Raw genomic sequence first — 23519 nt, forward strand, 5'->3', positions numbered from 1 at the left:
GAACCAAATCATCTCCTGGTTCTGCATGGAATGAGAGTGTTAAAGTACTTGCAGAAGTCTTCTTCCCGCCTCTGGTTCAGAAACTACGAGCACTCAGGTGAGACACCATCATTATTCTCACCAATGGAGGTCATTTTGATCTTTGGACTTAGCGAAGTGTAGTAGTCAAAATCATTCAATCATATATGAATAACATAAATCATAAACAATTTTAGACACCATAAACAAATAACACTAAATCAACTCCAAACTGAATAAAGTTTCAAAGCTTTACTGCAATCCCAAAATCAAACTCACGTATATGGTGCGCAAAACTAAGTTGTAAACATGCATAAAATCCATAGGCTGAACAAAAAGTCTAAAAAGATTTAACCTGCTAAACATCAACACAGTTAAACACTCCAAAAGAATAATATAACTGAGCAAAAACACAATATGCACATCACTATTAGATTTGAAAGCAGATGATGTTGACATCAGTAAATCATCAAAATGCAATTTCACAATCAATTTCAGAATTTAGGACTGGGCCATTCCTATCACTAACAGAAATGTATACTTGCATGTGTGGGAAAGGGCTAACAGATGTGGACAAAACAAAATAAAAGAAGGACAAAAATAATTTGGAAAATCATCTAACTAGGACAACTTTCTATAAAAATAAACTGGTGTATTTATCTAAACTAAGAAAACAAGAAACCACATTTAGTTATACCTCTCCTCATGGGACAGCATACAGTGATGTTTCATCAAGCAGGAGGTCAGTTATCAGGAGCATCAGGACAGTGCAGGGCACGAGCTGCACACAGGACAAATCAGCAGTTCAGAATTAGTTGGGTTTATTAGTACTGAACAGCATAAATGGGGTAATTAAGACTAAGATTAGAAAACTCATCAGGGGACTTAGAGAAAAGAGGATGACAGCATACTTAAAGCAGAAATAGACTGACCCTGGCAGGATTCTGGACAACTTCGAAGCAGGAGGGAACTAACTTCAAATTTCAAAGTCTCCCATTAATTAGAAATATGCACAACCCATTCATTGGTCCTTCAGGTGGACTCACTCCAGGCGTCAGATTCAGTGTATAATGGTTGTCGATGGTACCACCAAATTTGCAACTATTCTGAACTTTCACAGCAAAGTTCATTGTCATTTCAATGATTTCACACAGTTCTGCCAAAATATTACATTTTCAAGTTACTTGCAGCATTAGGATCTTCTTTAAAAAACACACTACATAAACTACTACAATTTCTCATGAGAATCATAAAAGTTATGCTTTGTTCGACAGCTAGAACAAATAATGCAACTTTGTTATTAACAAACATGTTTTTCACCTCTAATACAATGGGAAATCCAACACCACATTAACAGCCTAAAAATAATTCAGGTCAAAGGAAACAGAATAAGCATATGATTTTCCATTGCTGCTGCAAAATGAATCTTTCAGGCCTAATCAAGCTAAGAAAGCTTAAATACACATTAATACGTTTGTGCATTAATAAACCTATTGCACACATTGCAATTCAAACCAAATATGCAAAGCAAATATTTAATGTTAAACACCATTTATGACATGTTAAATCAATCTGAACGTTCATTTACTTTTCTGCACACATGTAACTCACATGAATAAAATCAATTTAATCAATGTAAGTACGATTAACTCACATAATAATATGCTTCATTTCTATTATTTTCTTCTTGAAAATAATACTTTCATGTTAATTCTAATTAATAATTCACTCAGTTTATAAGTGTACAATGCCTTCATGTGAAACTTGATGACAAAATATGAATGACAGCCACAATGGGCGCTATAATTTAAACGTGCACATTTTACAACTTGTGTTATTTTCTCTGTTAGGCTTTTAAATGAAAATTTATAAAATCGCCATATGCTAACTTCTACGCCACTAATGCATCAGTAAAATTTGATCTCTATCAAGAGCAGCACCAGGATTGCCTGTGCTGGTGTCCAGGGACTGCTGGGATACCATCACCATCTGGAGAGAAGGGGAGCGAGACGGCCGCATGGGTAAGTTGTTTTTTTTATTACTATTATTTTATTTTATTTTTTATTTATTTTATTTCTCCAATTTTATTTTGCAGCGGCCATCACTCAATTTTAACACAAGTATGAGGAAGTTTGTAGTGATAGTTACCATGTGGTCAAGGAAGAGGGTGTTCCTGGGAAAGGTAAAAACAACTAGCCTGTTATAGGTGAGTAAGCTATCCAAGTATCTTCATACAAAGTGTGCCCTGTGTTAGGTAAAGAGTCTAAGAATTGCGATAAAACAGGACAAGAATTCCAGGAGTTGAAGGTGTAGAGCAGCTTGTATACATGGTCTCCATGACAAAGATGCTGCAAGTGATAATAACATGGAGGGGAGACCTCAAGGGTAGTGTTGGCTCTCCAAGAAGAAAAGTCATCTGCTGAGGAGAACCATCCAACAAATCAACCAGAAGCCACAAATTAGTGTTTCCTCACCCATGGCACTCCTTAACAATTTGGAAAGGTGCCGCATCAAGGGGGTGTGTGCCTGTCCGAGTACTATGGCGTAAAAGGTGCCTAGCTTGCTTTAAATTACCTAATAGGTCTATAGCTTTGCAAGTGGCATGCCATAATATATGGAAAAGTAAAGCATCTGCACAAATTCAAGCAGTTTATAAGGGATTTCAAGCTTTTATTCTGCATCTTTTTCATGATTATGATTCATGAACCCGATAAGTGTTTTCCTTAATACATTGATTTAGGTCTACAGGCGTGTAGAATATTTATCCACATGTATCATCTGCAGGGCCCCTAGTCAGTTCTGCTGCCTGTTGAACACAGCTTTATTTTTCCTGAGTGCAAGTTTGAAAATAATCTTTCACCACTTGCATCGGTTATAAAAAAAAATACACTTGTTAACAATGCCTTCGGTGTATGAAAGTGAGATCCACAAGAGGAAAAATGATGTGCAAGAAAGAGAGGGGGTGTGAAAGAGAGAAGGGAGGCCAATGGGAAGGTAAGGGCCAGGGAAAGAATGATGGAGATTATGGGAGGAGAAGAAGGATGAGAGGGGGCAGGGTGCAAGAGGAAACAGTGTTAGTGAAAGAGGAGGTTGGAAGGGAAAATGTCAGAGAGGGAGGCAGGTAAAGGGTGCTGCGAGAGGTAGGTAGGAAATGTTACAGAGAGAGAGAGGGGTGTGAAAAGAAAACCAGGAGTGGAGGGAAAGTACAAGGTCCAATGTTAAGAGTTTAAGAGAAGGGTGGGGAAGATTAAGGTGTGGAAGAGGTTTTCTTGGTTAAAGTGACAAAGATGTGAGTGAGCGGGGTGCCAAGACGGAGAGAATGAGTGTGAAAGAAGTTGGTGTGATGTGGGAATCTGACAGTAGCATGTGAAACACAAGAAGAGGGCAAGGACGGTGAGAAGGAAAGGGATGTGGACAAGAGGAAGGATGGTGAAAAACAGAAAATGATTCAAATGAGACAAGGTGTGACAAAGAGGGAGATGTTTGAGACAGAAGAACAGGCAGTACCGGTTCTTAAGTAAGAGAACACAGTGTATGCCTGAGGTGCCCACAATAGAGGTCTTCATATGGCCATTTCTAACAACAAACGCAGACTCAGATTTACTAATGCTTTACACTACCACTGGCACCAAGCAGAGTGGCAGCAGCACTTTACTTCTCTGCACAAAAGGCCTTTTCATAGCACCAAATCCAATTTGATGTCTTTTGCATCAAAAGGACACTTCTGGGCTAGATCAATGCAAACACTCAAAGGTTTTGACACAAAGCCCAATCTACCACTAAGGTAGCCTGAAAGAACTTTGCACGAAAACATAGCATGTAGTGGAAGTGAACAGAAACAAGGGAGATGCTTAGATTTCTCTCCGAATCTGAGGCACTGGGAGTGTGAGCTGGAGTGCACTACACATATTCAGTTTATCTGATTCTTTCCTGCTGTCCACGCATTGACACTTGAACTAGAAGGGTATGCTTCCAGTGCAGCTCCTAAGCTAGAAAGTGCACAGTCGCCCCTGCACCATTGTGGGATTCTGTGATTGAAGCCAGGCTTTGTGTTTGTGAGCCAGCCTAAGGATGACACAGCAACAAATCGATTTTAATTTGTAAGACTTTGTGCAGTTTTCCTGGCTGCGCTGTAAACAGCAAATGTGGATGATGTGCTACGTTGAATGAAAAACTTAATAAACTTGGGCAAAGGGTCCATCAAAAATGAAGTAGTGCAAAAAGAGTTTCTTCCCCTAGAGTGACAAACATCTTTCCACCACGCAGGAAGTGGAGAGGGTGCTAGAAAGGGAACCCAAGACAGGCGCTAGGTGAAAGATATGGATGGAGGGAAAGGGAGAGGGGAGTACCTGCCAGGAAGGTGTGAGAGGTAGGCATGAGCAGAGTGTGATAAATGGGAGGGTAAGAGAAAAGTGTTTAAAAGAGATGAAGATGAGACAAGAGAAGGATGTTATGTTACGTTAGTTGCATTTATGGAGCGCTCGTTCACCTGGAGGTATCAGGGTGCTACCAGTCCTCAGAGGGAAACAACATTTTGTTAATAAAAAACAAGCCTTAAAGATGCAATTCAAATGCTTTCTAGAAAAGGCAGGTTTTCAAGGCATGCTTAAAAGTTTCAGATCTGGATGAGACGAGAGGAGTTTATGAAAGAGAAGAGACGGAGAAGTGAGAAGTGTCAGTCGAAAGTGTGAACATGGAGCGAGTGAAAAGATGTATAGACCAGAAGGGAGAGAAGAGGAGAAAATGAGGAGGCATTTTTCCATTGGCTTGATATTGCCTGCTGCACTCAGTGCCCTATCTTGATAGGTTCAAGGGGCTCCCGCGATGCAGTTTTATAGTCACCTGCACCTGCTCTCCTACTCCATAGAACTCTCACATAGGGCCAGATTTGCAGGGCACTAGCGCCTCTTAGCTCCACACTACCGTCTTTTTTTACACTATTGTCATCATCCTTTATTGCGTGATTACTTAAAATCTTTGCAAAAATACACGAAAATAAATGCAAAAATGAATGCAAAAGATAAATATATACAAACTGCAACCCAGAAGGCAATCATCCCGATAAAAGTTCATAAAAGTGTCTTATTGTGAAAGGTAAAATACCTGAATGCCTGCCATTGCCATTAACGAAGGCTGATAAAAGATTACGATTAAACCCATATATACTTGTTTGAGCTTAAGAAAAATTTTTAGTATCACAGTATTATGATCAATTTTAAGAAGCAGTTTGTAGCTAAAAGAAAGTCTCAATGTGCATTGAGAGGTCAGTCTGTTTTGCTTGGAGCTGCGTAATAAACTTCCCAAATGTAGCCAGATCGGCTAGTTCTTTTAAGGTGAACACCAATGATCTGGCCTCCATGCAGGTTGTTATGCCATGGTGAAGAAAAATAGGTCTTAATAAAGTGTATTGTGCATTCATCAGTGCTGGGCAGCAGCACAATAAATGGCTGAAAGTTTCAAATTTGTATTTGCAGAGCCTACAACCCTTTATGTTATTGAGGGAGTTCCATTTTGGGTTAGCTCCTTTGTCCTCAGGCCAAGCAGTCTTGCAAAAGCAATTTGTGTCACACAGGCTTTCATGGTGTAGATAAAGTATGGCTGTGATGCTAAATGCTGTGAGGTGTTTGTAGAAGAGGCTGCCGGGCTTCTTGCACAGGAGTATTGCTCAGCTTTTCCAAGTCACATGCCGAAACTGTTTTTGTCTGTCTTAGAACGGATTTGATTGAGATATGTGACTGTGCCAATCTAATCAGTTCTGCTTGGTCGATTTGGAGTTTGTTAAAAGCTACATTTAGATATTGAGACCAGGGGTTCATTTTTGATTCAAAGATGTGAAGAACTGATTTCAAGGTATTGGGGGGGCATAACTATCCTGTGCTGTCTTTCCAGTCCAAATTCCAGCCTGATCAGATGGCTCCTTATGTTTTGTGGCAGCTTGGACACTCTTTTATAGATTTTGACCTGGAGCTTTTCTATCAAGGCAGTGGACTGGCCAGGAAAGGCTTTGTGACCATAGTTCAATTCCGGAAGGAAAGTGGCTTTGAGAATTGGGAGAATTAATCTTGCTGAAGGGCTTTCTATTAGGTTATTTAACTGACATATTCTAGTTGTTATGTAGTCAGCCTTTGCCTTCAGGTGATGGAGGTAGGCTTTGGGCATTCCCTTGGCTGATAGACGGACACCCAGATAGTTGTAAACATCTGTGTTGTTGATGATAAGTGGCCCCAGCTTCCAGCGAGAATGCTGATGTTTCGATGACCTGCCAAATATTACGACTTTAGTTTTGGTAGCATTTCCCTTCATTTTGTTTACCATACTATAGCTGCGCAAGGCTGTTAGTGTTTTTTGTAGGCCAACTTTAAAGTGGTCCTGCAGAACGATATTGTCCGCATATTGCAGCAGGGTGACTTTTAGATTTCAGATTTTTGGTGGAATCAAGTTTGCTTGTTTTAGTGCCTGCGACATATCTGCTGTGTGGAGATTGAATAATAGCGGTGCTAGTACGCATCCTTGTTTTAGCCCGTTGGTAGTGGGAATCTCCTTGCTGACTGTGGGGTTCGACAACTTGACCCTTTCCCAGGTGGACGTGTACAGTAGAGTTATTGCCCTTAGAAGCTTATTTGGGATACCCCAATTTTTTAGATTACTCCATAGTAAATTCCTGTCCACCACATCAAATGCTGCAGAATAATCCACAAAGCAAGCAAAAAGTGGTGGTGACTTTTTAGCAGCAGCCTCATGAGTTAAACAAGAAAGGGTTACAATGTTGTCTATGGTTGCAGAATTCGCCCTGAAGTCAGTTTGATTTAGTGGCACTATCTCCTTGGCCTCTGCCCAGCTTTGTAGTTCTTCCAAAAGGACTGAGGCGAAACTTTTTGCTTTAATATCCAAAGGTGCAATGAGACGATAATTAGCTGGATCTTACCTGTCCCACTTTTTATAAATTGGGTGTAGTATGGAGCCTCTCTTATTCAATGGCACTTCCTGAGAATCAAGACAGGAGCAGTACAGTGCAAAGAGAATCGGTGACCAGTACTTTGGGTCTTCCTTGAAGATATGTACAGGGATTCCATTTGGGCCAGGGGGCCCAGACGACCTCATTCTACACAGGATGGTGGAAATTTCACCTGAAGAGGGAGCAAGCCCTATGGCCGGATGGGGTTTTTGAACGTCCAGTTCGTCCTTTAGTTGTTCCAGGGAGAGTGTGTCAACTGCGTATAATTTTTTTACGTGTTTTATCCACATAGCTTTGTTTATCACATTGGTACGTTAGTCACTCTGGCCCATCTTATTTTTAATGTATCTCCATAGGTCACTATGGTTATGTTTTCTTATCAGGGAATAGATGGGAGCAGACTCCTTTTCCACTTGTTGGCATTTTGAAGACCAGATCAGCTGCTTATGTTGTTTGGTGTGTATTTGTATTTTTAATACTAGCTCTTTTTTTAGTGAAGGGTCTCTTGTTTTGGCATGTAGCCTTCTCAGTCTGCCAAGATTCAGCTTACTTTCCCTTATGAACTGATGGGGAAGGACTTTTGCAAGTTGCGTTGGGAGGTGTCAGTAGATCCTGCTTGCTGTAGTAGACTGTTGGTAATGTCTGGCCATTTAGTTCAAAGTGTTTAGCTCGTCAGTGAAAACGGAATCTGGCCATTGAAATTTAACCAGGAGTTATATGCTTGAAATGCCTTAGATCCCCATTTTTTCGTCTTATTATTTGTGATTCTTCTTCTCCCTGGGAGGTTCCTATTGATTTGTGTGTTTCCAAACGCCTTAGGTGCGTCTCGAAGCTTACTTTGAGTGGAAGGTGGTCACTGGCATTTAGTTGTGAGATTTCAAAAGGTGCCAGATGATTGATAGATTCCTCAGTGATGAAGATAGTCTAAGGTGCTCTTGACCTGGACATTTTTGGGAACAATTGTGCAAAGGAGATTGCTTTTTGAGAACGCTGAGTGGAGACAAGGCCATGTTTGCTAAGGCATCGTTGGGGTTGATGGGTGACCAAGCATACTGGGCGTTCCAGGTCTGCTCTTATTCCTAAAAATCTGAGATTGAAGTCCCCACGGATTATGATGTTAAAACCAATGTGATCACAGAATACTCAGTCCAGGGTAGCGACTAGTTGTGCCATACTTTCCGCACTTGTTTAGCCGAATATGTTAAATTAGAGATTAATTATTAGAGATTTTAATGTGTGGTCTTTTGGTATAGAGATTTCCAATCTTATTACTTGTAGCATTTGATTATGTGTGGGAACTGTACTGACTTTGAAGTCTAGATTAAAGTTTAAATAAATTGAGAGGCCACCGGAGGGTCTCCCGAAAATATGTCTTTTTGTTGCTAGTTGTTGTATTTCATGGAAACCTGGGATAACCAATGGGAAGGTTAGCCAGGTTTCTTGTAGGCATAAAATATCAGCATTTTCTAGAGGCTGTTGGGCTGCAATGTGTTTTAGGGGTCTCTTCAGGCCCGCAACATTCCAAGAGATGATCGTTAAGTGGTGATCGATACTCTTGGGTTGACTGTTGTTGTTAGGCATATTGCTGGGTTGTTCTGTTAGGAGTGATGGTGCTCCAGTTTGTGCTGCTTGTGTTCCCATGATCAAAAGACACCTTTCTAATGCAGCTGGTTGAAGTTGGATAAGTACAGGATATAGAGAGTTTGATAATCCGCTCATCTGCCTTGAGGTGACCGACACCTTTTAAAATACTGCTAGTGCTGGATTTTTGGTGCAGGGTTTCCCTTAGTTTTTTAAGGGGGTATGGATATTTGGGATGGCCCATCGGCTCCACCTTATTGCCCCATTCCTCAAAGGACCATTTATTTATCAATACCATTTCCACCAATGCTGGAGAACTTAAAGTCATTATGGTAGCTTTACGATGATTGCTGTGTTCAGGTAGCACCTTAAACGCTACTCTTACGATATCAGAATTTATGTTGATCGCTTCCGGCAATGCCTTGAATAGCCTTAGCAGGTTTGAACTGATCAAAATGTTGTGGTTACCTTCGGAACAGTATTGGGGTATAAGGACTAACTCCACAGTGGGTGCACTGTTCCTCAGTTCTTTTGTCCCCTGTGTTTCTTCATCAGTGTCTTTTGGTGCCCTTCATTTATTCCTACTCATGGTGTCAGATTAAAGCTCACCAGATGATTGTTCCAATAACCCGGGCATTTCCAGGTTGTGATGCGAGAAGCTGGTGCTCACCCCTGCAGAGATAGCCAATTTGAAGTCTGGTATGATTTTTGTTGAAGTTGGGTGGCCCCGGGACCCGCTTGATTTTGCGCTTGTAGTGCTGTGAAGACAAACTAGGGCCAGCAGCTGTGTGGACTGATTGTCAACTAATTGGGGAGCTGTATAATGGCAAGGTTCACTTGATTGTATGCTTGTGCTGTCCTTATTACGTGCACCAACTTGGATCTGTAGCAGTGTATATTAATTGTCCGATGATTGCGGAGCTTTCTGATTTTCCTGATTTTTTTTAATCCATCTTTCTCCATTTAAAGATGAAATATGTGCTTGGTTCATCAGGTGATGCCACTAAATGTTCCACTCTTTGCGATGCCTGTAATGTGTCCTTTTTCGTTTTAGTCTTAGCTTTTTTCAGCCTCTTTTTGGCTCTCTTTGAAAGCGTTGTTGGCCAGATTGGAACTCTGCTGTTTGCTGAGTCATTTGGGGCATCTCTGCTACTTTCCGTTTCCATACTCCGTTGAAACGGGGTGGGTAAGTGCTCTGACGTGTTCTTGGGTTCATTGGGCGCATGCTCCCTGGCATTTAAAATGATGGGCAAATTATCTAGCCAAAGTTGCAGAACAGGGAGTGCGCTGGAGACTTTTCGGTTTGGTTCCATCGATGAGATTTGATTTGCTTGTTTAATTTGCGCAATGTCAGGTATTGAAGGCCTAACAGGGCTTAAACTTTGCAGGGCTGATTTCCATTCTGTAATCATGGTGGTCAGAACCTCCGTTAAGGATGATAATTTGTCCACTAAAGGCGTGCAAGCACATGCACGTGCTGTGGTATCGATGCGTAGCCCTCTTTGTTCCAGAGCTGTGAGCTTCGCTTCTATTTGTTTGATGGAATTGGCTAATGCATGTATCAAGTCCAGTTGCATTTCCAACTTGTCCAATTGCCATGTGAGGGCGTTGATTGTGGCAGTCAAGGTTGTATTAATTGATGCCAGTAAATTGCTCTGGTCTATGTTGCTTTGAGTTGCCAGGGGAATTACCTTCTCCCGGGCACCAGAGAGATCCATCTGGCTTATGTTTTAGGGTGAGTAATGCTGGATAGTACAGGAGTCGCTGTGCTTTCTTACATTGATGGCCACCTGTCTGCTTTCCGCCACAATATACGAGGCATGCGTGTGAACCAGGGGCTCTGATGATCCCCCGTTGAAGCGAGGGCACCCTCTTTCCAGGAGCCAGCTGCTTTTTTGTGGAGTCAGTGCAGTAAAGAGTGCGGCTGCGGTCCTATGCTCCTGATTATTTGGAGCAAACTTGAAGGCTGTGTCACTTGGGGGGCTGGTCAGGGCGATGTTTCCACTACCATATTCCATCCAATCCTCATAGTTTGTGTGGTTTACCATTGCCATTGGTGAGTTGTCTGTGACACTGTTTGATGAGGTTTCTATAATTGTGTCATCATTTGGCCATACCGATCCATTGTGTCCCCGGTCCTGACAGTTAGTTTCTTGATGCCTGGGTTATCCCGGGCGGGGGGGGGGGGGGAACGACCGGCCTAATGTTGGCGAAATTGGTTTCTCTGCTTTTGTGAAAAAAGTCCAAAAGTGACCTTAGAGTGGTTCATTTGGCTGACTTGCCTTATTGCTGTTTCTGTTTTATTCTTATTTAAACATGATCGACCGTAATTTTGTGCTAGGCAAGTAGCTGTCTCTCCAATGAGATATTTGAGTTGTTTGCTCTGATGTGATCTCAAGGTGTTAAGTGACTGCTGAGGCCTCTAGGGCTGTGAGCTAGCAATGTGTGGATGTAGCCCCCCAGGCTCACTCCCCGACGTTTTCCCTGATGGGGGTTTGCTGATATCCACTGCCTCTCTGAGCTGGAGGATCGTCTAACCCTGGAATGCCTGGATACTACTTTAATTTGTCGATGGAAAGATATTAAATTGGACATTCTCCAGGTGAACAAGTGCAGATTTGATTTTTTTTACTGAGTTGGTTGCTGGCTTAAACTCTTCGTGGAGCCCTTAACCTTGCACAGGTAGGACATTATTGTATTGTACTGGTGTATTGGGCCAAAGGGTTCAGTGGTCTGTATTTGACTCCTGTAAGTAAGGGGATGACGTGAGTATGACTGAAGATTTATTTGAGGCAAACGCAGAGAGGGTTGATAAAAGAGTGCATGCTACAGGAGTTCGTCTTTAACTGAGGACTTCAAGCAGGGCCTTCCGGCCTCCCACAAGCTGCACCCGACACTAGCCGTGCTTAGCGGAGGGTGAGTACAGCCTCCGCCCTGTGTCCTTCCAGGTCCCTCGGCTCCTTCACTCACCTCTGTCTCCGGCCTGGGTGGCACAAATCGTCACGTCTCATCTCGTCCCTGGTGCCGGCCAGTTGATACCAATAAAGCACCTGGAGGCTGTCTGGACAATGCCGGAGCATGCTGGTGCCGGTGCTGGCAGAGGCATCGGGGTCCGGGATCTGACCCCCGCGCCATTGTGTCCACGTGTCTGGGACTGGGGCGAAAGCACTCGTGGGCGCTCGCATTCCTCTTGCCACCTGCCGCTGTAGTTCTGTAGCCTGGGTTCAGGATTCCGTGTCGGAGCGGGTCCATGGTTTTGACACCCCCCACCCCCGAGCCTTCCAAACAGGCTGGGGCTGATGGGAGGCCGGGCCAGGGCGCCGAGGCTCTCCGCGCTACGCGCTCCATTGCATGGCCACGCCTCTACATTGAAAGTGAAGATTCCTCTATGCTTCTGCTGCCTCTGATGATTCCTCCATTATATTGTTTTATTCTTGTTCTTTGGTACAGCGAACTGGTGCCTTCGGTCCATATTCGAGCTAAACAGAGCCCCGCGCCTGCTCCCTTAGTGTGAGACATGGCCTCGGGGTCCCAAACCCTCACATAGGTGCATTCACCCCTCCGGGGAATTGGGATGTAGGACCAGTTCTGCCTGCCGCTGGAAGTAGGCGTTAGAGTTACCGAGGGTAGGCGTTAGAGTTTTTACACTAATGTGGCATTAAAGAGGCCATTCTCCTTCGCCATATTTACAAAGTGATGCAATGCTAGCATTGCATCACCTTGTAGCCCCTTGCGCCACATTATATCTGTGGCAAGTATAATGTGTGCAAGGGGGCGTTCCCAAGCAGGGAGGTTGCAAAAAATGGCACAGGGAAATCTACATGATTTCATAGTGACTTTTTTCTGTCATTTTTAACGCCTGCTCTGGGCAGCCTTTAAAGTGACGGCCCATAGTAGCCCTTGGGCCTCCCTAGTGCATTGCTGCATTAGCACCATAATTTATGGCTCTAATCCAGCAAAGCGCCACAATAGCGTCATAAATTATGATGCTATTGTGGAAACTAACGCCATAGTGCGCTGTATTGTAAATACAGTGCACACATGATGTCATTAGGGGATGCAGGTGGTCGCAAGAAAAGTGGCGCATCAAAGCTGATGCAACACTTTCTTGTAAATCTGGCCCATAATCCCCCTATTTTCACTTCTACTCTTCACTGGGACATTCTCTGAACTTTTGTAATGCGCAAAAATTCGCATCTGCGATGACCTACACAAAAATGAAACATTCATTCATAAATCGTGTAATAGAGGGTAAGATTGCTTCACATGTCACATTATTGACCATTTGCATATTGTCTACAATAACAAGAACCACCCACTAGCAATGCATAGAATCTTACTTACATTCTTTCCTAAATGTTTCTAAACGTAATTTTAGAAACTGTAAATTGTAATGTATATTTCTCAAAGTAATCTAATACTTTAAATTGAAATACGTGTCCACCTGGCTCACGCTTCGGCTATTTGGGCCAAACCATAGCCCTGGCCAGCTGTCCCTAAGCTTCAAATACTTAGTCATTTTTCAAATAAAACAGTAAATGCCTACAAAATAATGCTCCAGAGTGGCCCTGAACCGCACCTTCAGCTGGTCCCTGTTGTATAGCTAACAGCATTCTGCATGCTATGATTTTCAATTACCTACACAAATGCTGAACTACAACTCCCAAAATGCAAAGCATTGTCAGCAAAATAGCCATAACTGACTGTGACATGACGCGATTCACTGCCAGCATTGAGGTTTACATTTCACTTTGCTTATAAAATAAGCAGTTACATTTTATTAATTGATCACTTTGTAGAATATAAAAAGTTTTTTAAAAAATTTCAGTTTGTGATATTTACCTTTTTTAATGAGGCAATCATTGCCTTTCCAACTTTAGATATTTGCACTAAAATGCTAACAGTTATATATTTACACTAACAACTGGCATACTACAAACCTCATTGAATAGCCAATGAGAGGCCTCATGGGGTATGAAGCTGCATATTTCACCTTCCCGAGCCAGTCTGAGCCCTAGGATAGTGCAAATCCATTGTAACTCCACCACTTCTGTGATACTGCCCAGTGTAACAAGCATTGGTAAAGTCCATAGGTCTGGTCTTGGCAGACTGGTGCATTTTGTATTGCCAACCTGCCACAAAATAAAGAGAAACATGAAAACATACAGCCACCTAAACATGCACGCACACATAAAAAGTTAGAATCAAAAAGCATTCAGAAATGTGACCACTTTTCATAGTATTAATTTTTAAATATTAAGCCTTTTATTTGTGCTATACATTTTACTATGTTTTGTGAAGTAGACAGGAATAAATCACCACTTAAGTAAGCACTCAAATGTCAGGCTGATAGTAAGTTACAAAGTCACAAACACAAAGGGAGATGGAAAATAAATAATTTCACTGGACCCCGAAGTGCACGCAAAATAAACAGCTGGTGCTTGAACTTAATATAAAAATACATAAATAAAAAAACACTTTGAACCAATGCATCGCTAAAAACAAAGTAACTATTTTTAGTGTATGTGAACAATGTGCACAGGCTTTGTGCAGTCTCAAAGTGGAGGGAACCAATTTGCAAAGCGGCTGACCGACTGCCCCTTTGTTGTACACTGTGAGGGGCGGGCATGATAATTGAATAGACCACTGGGTGAAGCCCACTTTTCAGAAGCCACTCTTAGTAAGTACATTACGTATGATTTTTTGGGGAGAAACAATAGTCATGTGGTACAGCTAGAGGTGCCTCAGAGGCCAGACCTGAAAGGGCCGTGCGAGGTCTGAAGATAGCCCCCGGTGCGGGCGTTTGCCGTGGTCTCCCGCGCTGCAGCTTCAGCACCTCTGTGACATGCACCGTGCCTTGAAGAGCTGCAACGCAGGCTGCAGGGGCTCCCCGGAAGTCCGCCCGTGCTCCTCACCTCCAGGTCTGAGATGGTGGTGAGTCAGGGCAGGCCGGGCAAACCCAATTAAAGGCAACCAAGAGGTTGTGGCTACACATCTATAATGGCTTCAAGCAGGAGGGGGGTCTGGAGCCGGGGAGAAGCCAGCACGTCAGCTATTCTCAGAGAGCGGGAGCTATAAATAAACCTGCCTCGTGCATGCACGTGACGAGGCGGAGGAGGGGAGGGGGAGATGGAGGACGGTGGGATGGGTTGTGGTAGATGTTGGGGAAGGGAGGGGATAGGCGGAGGGGTATGGCATGAGAAGGGAAGGGGGCTAGAGATGGAGAAGGAGAGGGCTGGAAACAAAAGAGGGAGGTGGAGACGGGCTGAGAAAGTGTCAGATGGCGTTATTAGGAAAGCGGTAACGAGATGGACAGAAGTAGGACAAGAGGAGGGATGGAAACCGGGGATAGTAAGGGATAGATGGAGGGGAAGTGGGGCGAAGAGGATAGAGAGTGAAGAGGAAAGGAATAGGGGTACTGGAGGGCACCAGGGAAAGAGAGAGGAGTGGAAGGACAGGTGATGGGGCGAGCGAGAGTGGCAGATGGAGGGATTGGCAAGGGAGAGAGAGAGAATGATAGAGGAAGAGAGAGGAGGATGGGGGGGTCAGGCTGCGCGAAGAGGGGGATAGGATGGGAGGAAGCACGTGGGGGGGCAAGCCCAATGTGAAGGAGAGAAGAAAAGAAACAGAGAAGAGAGCGGTGGATAGGGTGAAGGGAAAAATGCAGAGGATGGAGATGGGGCTGGGCGAATGGAGGTGGAGAAGAAGGAACACGTAGAGGGAAGAGCTGAGAGAGAGAGAGAGAGAGAGAGAGATGAGAAAGAGGGATATGTGGACGGGTGAGAGGGGTGGGTGAGTGGAGAGGAGAGCTACAGATGAAGAGGAAGAGGAAGAAAGGGAAGGGTTATGAGAGCTCAGATGGGGACTGCAGAGGGGTACAGGAGGCTGTCCACTGATAGAGTAGAGTAATAAATGGAGGGGGAGAGTGATAGGGGTAGGAGAGCAACAGAAGAAAGGGCGGCGGGAGTAAAGAGAGGAGGGGACCTCAGTGTGGTTCGGGAGAGCGGTAGAGGCCGGGGACGGGTGGAGGTCTTAAAGGGCAGATGTATGCAGATGTGGAAGCGATGGGAACGGGGGAGAGGAAGAGAAGGATAAAAGGATGACGACGTTAAAGGACGTAGGAAGGGAAAAGGAAAAATGATGGAGAAGGGAAAGAAGAATGGGAGGAGAATGATGCAGGAAGGTGAAGGAGAAAAGATGAAGGGAAAGGTATGGGAAGGAGGAACTATGCAGAGATGGAGGGCGGTGAAGGTGGGGGGAGGTGGCTGAGGGATACACTGATGGGTAGAGGGGAGAAGCAGGTGGAGGGAAAGGGGAGAGGGAGAGGGGCAAGGGAACAAAGATGGACGTACGGGAGAGAAGGAAAGACGGCAGCGATGAGTAGTGGGACAGGTGGAGCCGCAGTGACCACCGGTGAAAGATGAAGAATATGCAACAAGGGGCAGAGGGAGCCGGGGGCGGGAGGGGCGCGGAAAAGACATGAGTAAAGAGATGCATCGTAGATGGGTAGATGTTTGTGTATAAGAACATCGAGGACAAAAATATTATGGGGCCAAGATATTGAGGCTTTAACACTGAGTACAAACTATCATGCCGGTAAATGCATAAGGGGAATTATAGATTCAGTAGTGTAAGTCCTTGTTTACATGCCTTGAAGACCACATACACGTAGAGTGAAGAATATTAAACTTACACTTACCTATATATACTTACCGTCACAGTATTTTGGTCCCACGATATTCTGTAGTCGAAATTCTGGAGGAATTCCAGATAGCCTGAGTGGACATGGAGAGGCATTTGGTGGGACATGAGATGGGTAATGGGTTTAAGGGAAAGAGACATTTATGGCGAAGAGATATCGAAGGGGAGCAGAATATAGGAAAATGGTAGATGAAGGGAGTAAGCAGAGTGCTAGCTTGAAGCGCTACAGACCTAGGCGCAAACCTCTCTGTGGCTGTGGGGCTCGCAGCTCTGCTTCCGAGAGTGAATGCATCCCTTGGTGGTCCTTAGCCCTTTACCATGCAGCGGCCTTCGCATGGATTATTTTCAGTCATCCTTACAGGCATTTAGTTAAGGGCACTGTTAAATTCTACTTCTATGAAAGTGGGAACGACCTTTGTTGTCAAGGCACTTTGGGCCAGATGTAGGAACATTCTGAATTGCGACCGGCAAATTGCGAGTCAGAGCGACTCGCAATTTGCAAGTCGGAACTCGGAATGTTGGATGGTGTCCCTGACACCATCTGCGACCCGCAAGGGGGGGGTCGCAATTTGCAACCCCCTTGCGAATGGCGGCCCTCACAGGGATGGTGGCCTGCTGCGGACAACAGACCACCATGTCTGTGACTGCTTTTTAATAAAGCATTGTTTTTTTTGTACTGCAGCCCCTTTTCCTTAGAGGAAAACGAGATGCATTACAAAAATGAAAAATTTAACGTTTTTGTTTAATTTTTTCAGAGCAGGCAGTGGTCCATAGACCACTACCTGCTCTGAAAAAATGTTTTTAATGCTATTCACAAAGGGGAAGGGGTCCCATGGGGACCCCTTCCCTTCTGCGAATGGGTTACCACCCATTTCAAAAGGGTGCAAACTGCGATTGGTTTGCGACCGCGTTCGGGGTCACAAACCAATCCTTTATTGCGCTGCGTCTCACAATTAGGAAGGGACCACCCCTTCCTAATTGCGACTCGCTAACCCATTTTGCAATTCAGTAACCAGTTTACCGAATCGCAAAATGAGGTTTGTGCATTGCAAAGTGCTTTTTGCACAGAAAACAGCGAAATTCGCTGTTTGCGACGTGCAAACTGCTTTGTACATCTGTCCCTTTATGCCTTAAGGCTGGAGAAGCCAAGGTGTACAAAGAAGATTGAGTCCACCAAGTTAGACGCCTATTTATTAACACATGATCCACCTCAAACACCTTGTATACACATAAGCAGTGCGCTTATATTGCATAGGTCCATGTGTGATTAGTGCTTCCAGGCCAGGATGTTTCCTCGGCATTCAGGCTATTATTCATTTGCTTTGATAATCAGAGAAGCAGGACTACATATCCCATAATGTCAAGAAAAAACGTGTATTGGCTGAGCTACTCTCTCACGGATCTCAGAAACTTGACAGTCCTGCCTATTTAATTCATTAAATGTTCACCCACCCGGAAGGATTTACGAAGTTAGCTAAAAAGTACTCGTGTTGCAAGAGCATTTGCTGCTGAAATATAGTATGTGTAATGCTACAAAATTGAAGAATGTGCTAGCAATCGTCAAAAAAGTGGTTACCATACCTACAGGGAAATATTATTAATCCACCTCTGTCAAATTACAGAGGTTTTCAAAGCACTTACAAAAAAATAGCCTATGCGTGCTCCTTGTCTATTGTTTTTGGATTCATAACGGGATCTGAACTGGTGCATTGCGAGCTGAAGGCGGGGAGGTAGAATCAAGAAAACAGCCCACGCCCGTCTTTTCCGTGTCCTGTTGGTGGTATCGAAGCCACAGGCTTCCCATGGTCTGGAGCCGGCTCCCGCCTGTAGCCTTCCTTTGTACGGGGACAACAGTGGTGCTGGTGCAGCTCGACCGCCCTCTGCTGGCCCTGGAGGAAGTCTCCTCAGCAAATGGCGCGTGGGCGCTTTTGTGTGGCACTTTATGTTGACGACAAAACTCGTTGCTTTTATGTACTGCAAGTGGATGCAGAGGCGGACTGGTGTACAAATGGCAAGAGGCCTCTCTAAAGCAGGCAGCTGGCGGGGGGAGAGTCAGTCACTTGTTTGTCATGCTTGTGAAAAAAAACATCGAGCCAACGTGGCCGTTGTGAAGTGGTGTGACCAGTATTACTGGCATGTGAATTAGAATGTCCAATAATATTAAAGACGCGAAGGCGAGGATTAGGCATTCTCCTCCCTGCTTTGTTTAAAGGCAGCTTTATGGAAGTTTAAAACAACATATCAGTATGAAAAACTACAAAGACCACGGCACTTGAGTCAAAGGACCACAAATCTGAAACGTAGAAAAAACAATAACTGATCACATGTGATATCTGTAATAAGTGATTTTTGTGATGCGACTAGACCCCATTCATGGAACGCGCCACAATTTAATCAGTCCAATAATTATTTAATTTAACTTATCAATCCTTTTAGCACTCTGGACATCAAAGAGTTTTATTAGTAGGGGTCTGATTTAAGGAAAGTGGCGCTGCAGCCATTGAAGCACCAATTTCCTTGCGCTCCTCCCTAATGCCACCATGTGTGCGCCGTATCAAAGATACAGCGCACCATGGCGGTAGTTAGGGAACTAGCGTCAAAGTTTTTGATGCCACTTTGGAGCTTTGCAGGGTTAGCATCAATTTTTTTTATGCTAATCCTGCAAAACCCATGGAGGCCCATTGAAAACAATGGCATGCCTCCTTTAAATGCCTGCTCTGAGCAAGCGTTTAAAGTACCGAAATAAATGACGCAAATAAATGTTTTAGATTTCTTTGCACCATTTTTTCAGCACTCCCCTAATGAGGTAACACCCCCTTTGCCTACATTATGCCTGGCGCAGGCATATGTAGAGCAAAGGGTTACAATGTGGTGCAATGCATACAGTATGCCACTTTGTAAATCTGGAGCAGCGATTTTGGCCTTGTTGGGCCACATTAGTGTTAAAAAAAATTTATGCTAATGTGGTGCAAGGGAATGCTAGGGGCTCTTAAATCAGCTTCTTGGATTTCTTTGCGCCATTTTTTCGCACCCCTAATAGGGGAACACCCCCTTTGCATACATTATGCCTGGCGTATGCATATGTAGTGCAAAGGGTTACAAAGTGGTGCAATGCATGCAGTGCACCACTTTGTAAATCTGCCGTGGCGATTTTGGTCTCGTTGGGCCACATTAGCGTTAAAAAATGATGCTAATGTGGCACAAGGAGGAACTAGGGGCTCTTAAATCTAACCCTAGGTTTTGTAACTAAAAATGTGGTTGCCAAGTGTCAGGATTTCCTCTTACGTAGAAGCAGGGAAAGTGAGGCGAGAAAGAAAAAAAAACACAATATTGCCAATATTCCCTGATGTAACACCAGAGTCACCAAAGCCCGAGTGGAAACTCTGGAAGACAGGGCAGGGGCATGTGAGGTGATCTAGAATGCAAACCTACAGAAGATTAAGGAGTTCATGGTCTGAGATCCACTTCCAGTAGTGGAGCGTACTTAGGCTCATTCTCAACATAGCTCTGTGCCTGGGAACATTTCAGGATTATATTGGCTTCCCGCTTTTGCTAGTTCATTTGCCCACATTTCTCCTTGTTAGCTCCCTCTGGTTCCACTCCCTCATAGCAGTGTTGCCTACATTTTGTTTGTCTCCTACTTTTTGTTAGTCGTATGTTAATCTGTTTTGTGCAATAATCCTGCTCTTTGACATCCAGCGGGTCAACATGGCTATCTTCGTCAACGTTTTCTCTCAATAAAACAGCCACTGTTGAGGCGCAGGATAGCGGACTACATTTCTGCTCATCAGCTATCTTGTTAGGAATAACCCTTCCTTTATGAATGACCCATTGTGGTACTTCTCCTTTAGTCAATGCATTCGGTATTTGTAATCTTTTTAGGGCTACTAATTTACTGTAATCACTTATGGAGGGTGAGTTTTGGATTAAGGCGCTCACTTAACAGTAGACACTTTATCTTTGAAACTAGAATCACAGTGCTCGTAAGGGAGGATGTCCACCCTATATCCTCTTGAAAAACCAACAAGGTTTAAATACACACGTCCACAGCCTCAAGCACACCCCCAAATATATTTACAGTCTTGAAAATAATTTCTCCAATTGTCACGTTTCAGTCTTGAAAATTTATGTGGATTTATTTTTCTTATATCCCAGATTAGTCAACATATGTTTAGTCGTACTCACAACTTCATCAGGGCAAAAATCAAACAGAGCAACCTTTACTTAACACAGGCTACATGTTATGTCCACTACGTCAAAATATCCCCATGTGAAATCAAACGTGCAATTCAAGATGCAAAAGAACAGTGGGAATATTGTGAAACTCATGTGCAATACTGGAAATACCATATAGTTCATCTACTTCATTCTAGTTTACTTGAAGACAACCTAATATTTAGTCCATATATGCCTACTTCTCTCTTCCTCACTTCTCTTTTTTTCTACCTTAGCTCTTTCTTTCTACATCACCGCTCTTTGCATACACCCTCCCACTTTCTCACCATTTCTCTCTCACTATCATCTATCTCTCACACACTAGCTCTCTACCTCACTCTAAAGCCTCAACTATCCCTTCAATTCACTCCCCTTCGTCTATGTACCTCTTCCTCTTTCTCTTTCTGCTTAATTGAATCTTTCATTCCGGCTACCTCACCAAACCCTCTTTACTTTATGTCTCTCCCTACATCACTTAGCTGTCTACCCAGTCTCTAGCTCAAGTGTCTTCAACCAGTCAATCACGAGCTTCCAGTAGCTCACAAACACCTTCAGAGTAGCTCACAACCTTGAGTTCATTTTTAAATAAGCACAGAGTTACACTTTCCTATTAAAGATAGGGGAAGGCTGTGTTTATTTTACATTATTATCTTCAAGCTGCAGATAGTGGAGCATGATAATGAGCAGTGCTGGAGTCAGAGTTATGACCCAGGGCACAGAGGTGAAGAACTGAAGCACTGAGGTATTTAACTCCTAAATAAAAGTCCTTGTCAACTGAATATTGACTCATGAGAACAAAATTATGGTTCTAAATGTTTTTAAATGAGACAATAATAAAATGAAGAGTTAACTTAACCGTTAAATTAAATCTTAATTTGAATTTTGTCCCATTTCAAAGTGGTGGATTTGCAAACAGCAGGCCTCTTGCTCCCAGTGTCCAGTAGACATGGTGTCATATTTATAACTGAGCAATACTGCCATTTTCTTCAAATGGGAGAAATTTAAAGTGAATAAAAATGTTTCTATGAATATTGTGTTAGTGTTTTTCTCCACTTTCAATTACGTCTTAATACTTTATGAAACATGTTTCTTCATTTTAAATTTCTCCTATTTAAATAAATGGCTGAATTTTTCTATTATAAATATGGCAAAGTGTCTATCGGCCACCGGGTGTAAGATGCTTGCTGTTTGTAAATGCAACACTCGAAATGGGAGAACCTTTAACTGATGAGTTTTATGGAATTCATCCAAACAAAGTTTTAAGAGTTAACTTTATGTTTATTTTTCTCCTTTTTCAAAGTGTCACATTTACACACAGTAGGCATCTTCCTCCCAGGGGCTGGTAGACACAGTGTCACATTTATAACTAAAAAAATACAGCCATTTTTTAAAAGAGGGAGAACCCGAAAGTGAAGAAAAATGTTCCATATTATGAACATTTTTTTGCAGAACCTTTTTCTGCACTTTAAATTTCTTCCATTAAAAAAATTGGTTTATGTTTCTGTTATACATGAAACAGTGTTACATGTGGTGAAAGTTATGTCCTTTGCCACAAGGACATGTGACACAGGCTCTCATTCACCCATGCACATATGTACCATTCATACACACACATGTTCATACATTCCCATAAACCACACTGTAATTGCCGCACATGGCAGCCCTGTCATTGTGCCCATAGTATTTTGTTCAAACCATAGTTTTTGACTCTATGGACTTTAGGCTTAAAGTCAAAGAAACTGGACATGGGAGTGTCTAGTAACATTGCACAAGTGGCTTGGCTTTCAGTAGCTCACAATGATTTTCACCGATCAGAAGTAGCTGTCATAACCTCTGGTTCTGCATTACTTCTCCTCTCTCACTATGACGTCATATGTACTTCCCTATCCGGTTCCTGTCTCTTATCTCCTTCAATTTTCTTAACTCGGTGGAGCAGAAGATCACAGCTTAGCCAGAGAATTGTGCACACAGAAAGAGGAGAGCAGGGACAGGGCAGATGATGAGAATTAAGGGCAAAAATATTATGTTTCACTCCATTGAATTGTGAAGCTTTCATTTTTCTCTTTTGCAGCGTAAACGTCAATTGTAAATTGGAATGTATTATGTAATTATGAATTTACAACCATTAAAGGTACAATTTCAGGCAACATGTGCTTATGTCTTTATTATTAAGCACTAGTCCTCCAAACATCCACCAGGCCTCCTTCACAGTGCCTTTCCGACAATGGGTAAAACCAACTAAATAGATATTGAATTCCACGTAAAAGATTGCTGTTGCAAGACTCAACAAATCTAGATTTAAGTGCAAGAAGAAATGGCTTTGTCTATTCTGGTTCAGGCTTTCTTTGGTACTATTTTACTGGTGGACTCATAGTAGCTTGAGCTCTCGTTTGGTCTTGCATGCCTGCATTACTGATAGTTTAATATGGAAGTCAATACTGTATGGTATCATGAGGGCAGGAAATGTTGAAAATGGTAAATTCAAAGTTTTGAACAGTGGCCCCATAAGACAGGTCGCCTGGGGTCCCAAATATCATTAGGATCACACTGCCAATAGGCTCATCTCTCTGCAGCCAAAATTGCCATCAAAATCAAAGCAAAGATTACAAGGCCCCTAAGCGATTGGGTCCCCATTCCTTACAAGCGTATCACCATCTACTCCAAGCTGATCTGTATCTTCTAAGTGGGGAGTGCAATCATGCCCTGTCAATGAAGAGGAGAGCTTCTCTAACTCTCAGTATCTTGAAAAATGAAGGGAAGGCATAACTCAACTTGGTCCTTTCCTGTAAAACTGCATCCGTTACTATTGCCACTAGATCCAATCTCAAGCTTAAATACAGTGGGAGATGAAACACCAGGGGAGACGCAAATAAGTCCATACTTGTTACATAGACTTATTTAAAAAAAAAACAAGCAGTTCAGCTTCCAGTCGCTGGAGTCCTAGAAGTAGTGTGGTTTTCACTCTACCTTGTTCTCTGTGCCCAGCAGGTGAACTGCCATCACCACAATGTTGTAAGGCAGGAGTCCCAAAAGTCTTTGGCTATATCAG

The sequence above is a fragment of the Pleurodeles waltl genome, chromosome 3_1, assembly GCF_031143425.1.
Source record: "Pleurodeles waltl isolate 20211129_DDA chromosome 3_1, aPleWal1.hap1.20221129, whole genome shotgun sequence".
NCBI classification, from domain to species: Eukaryota; Metazoa; Chordata; class Amphibia; order Caudata; family Salamandridae; genus Pleurodeles; species Pleurodeles waltl.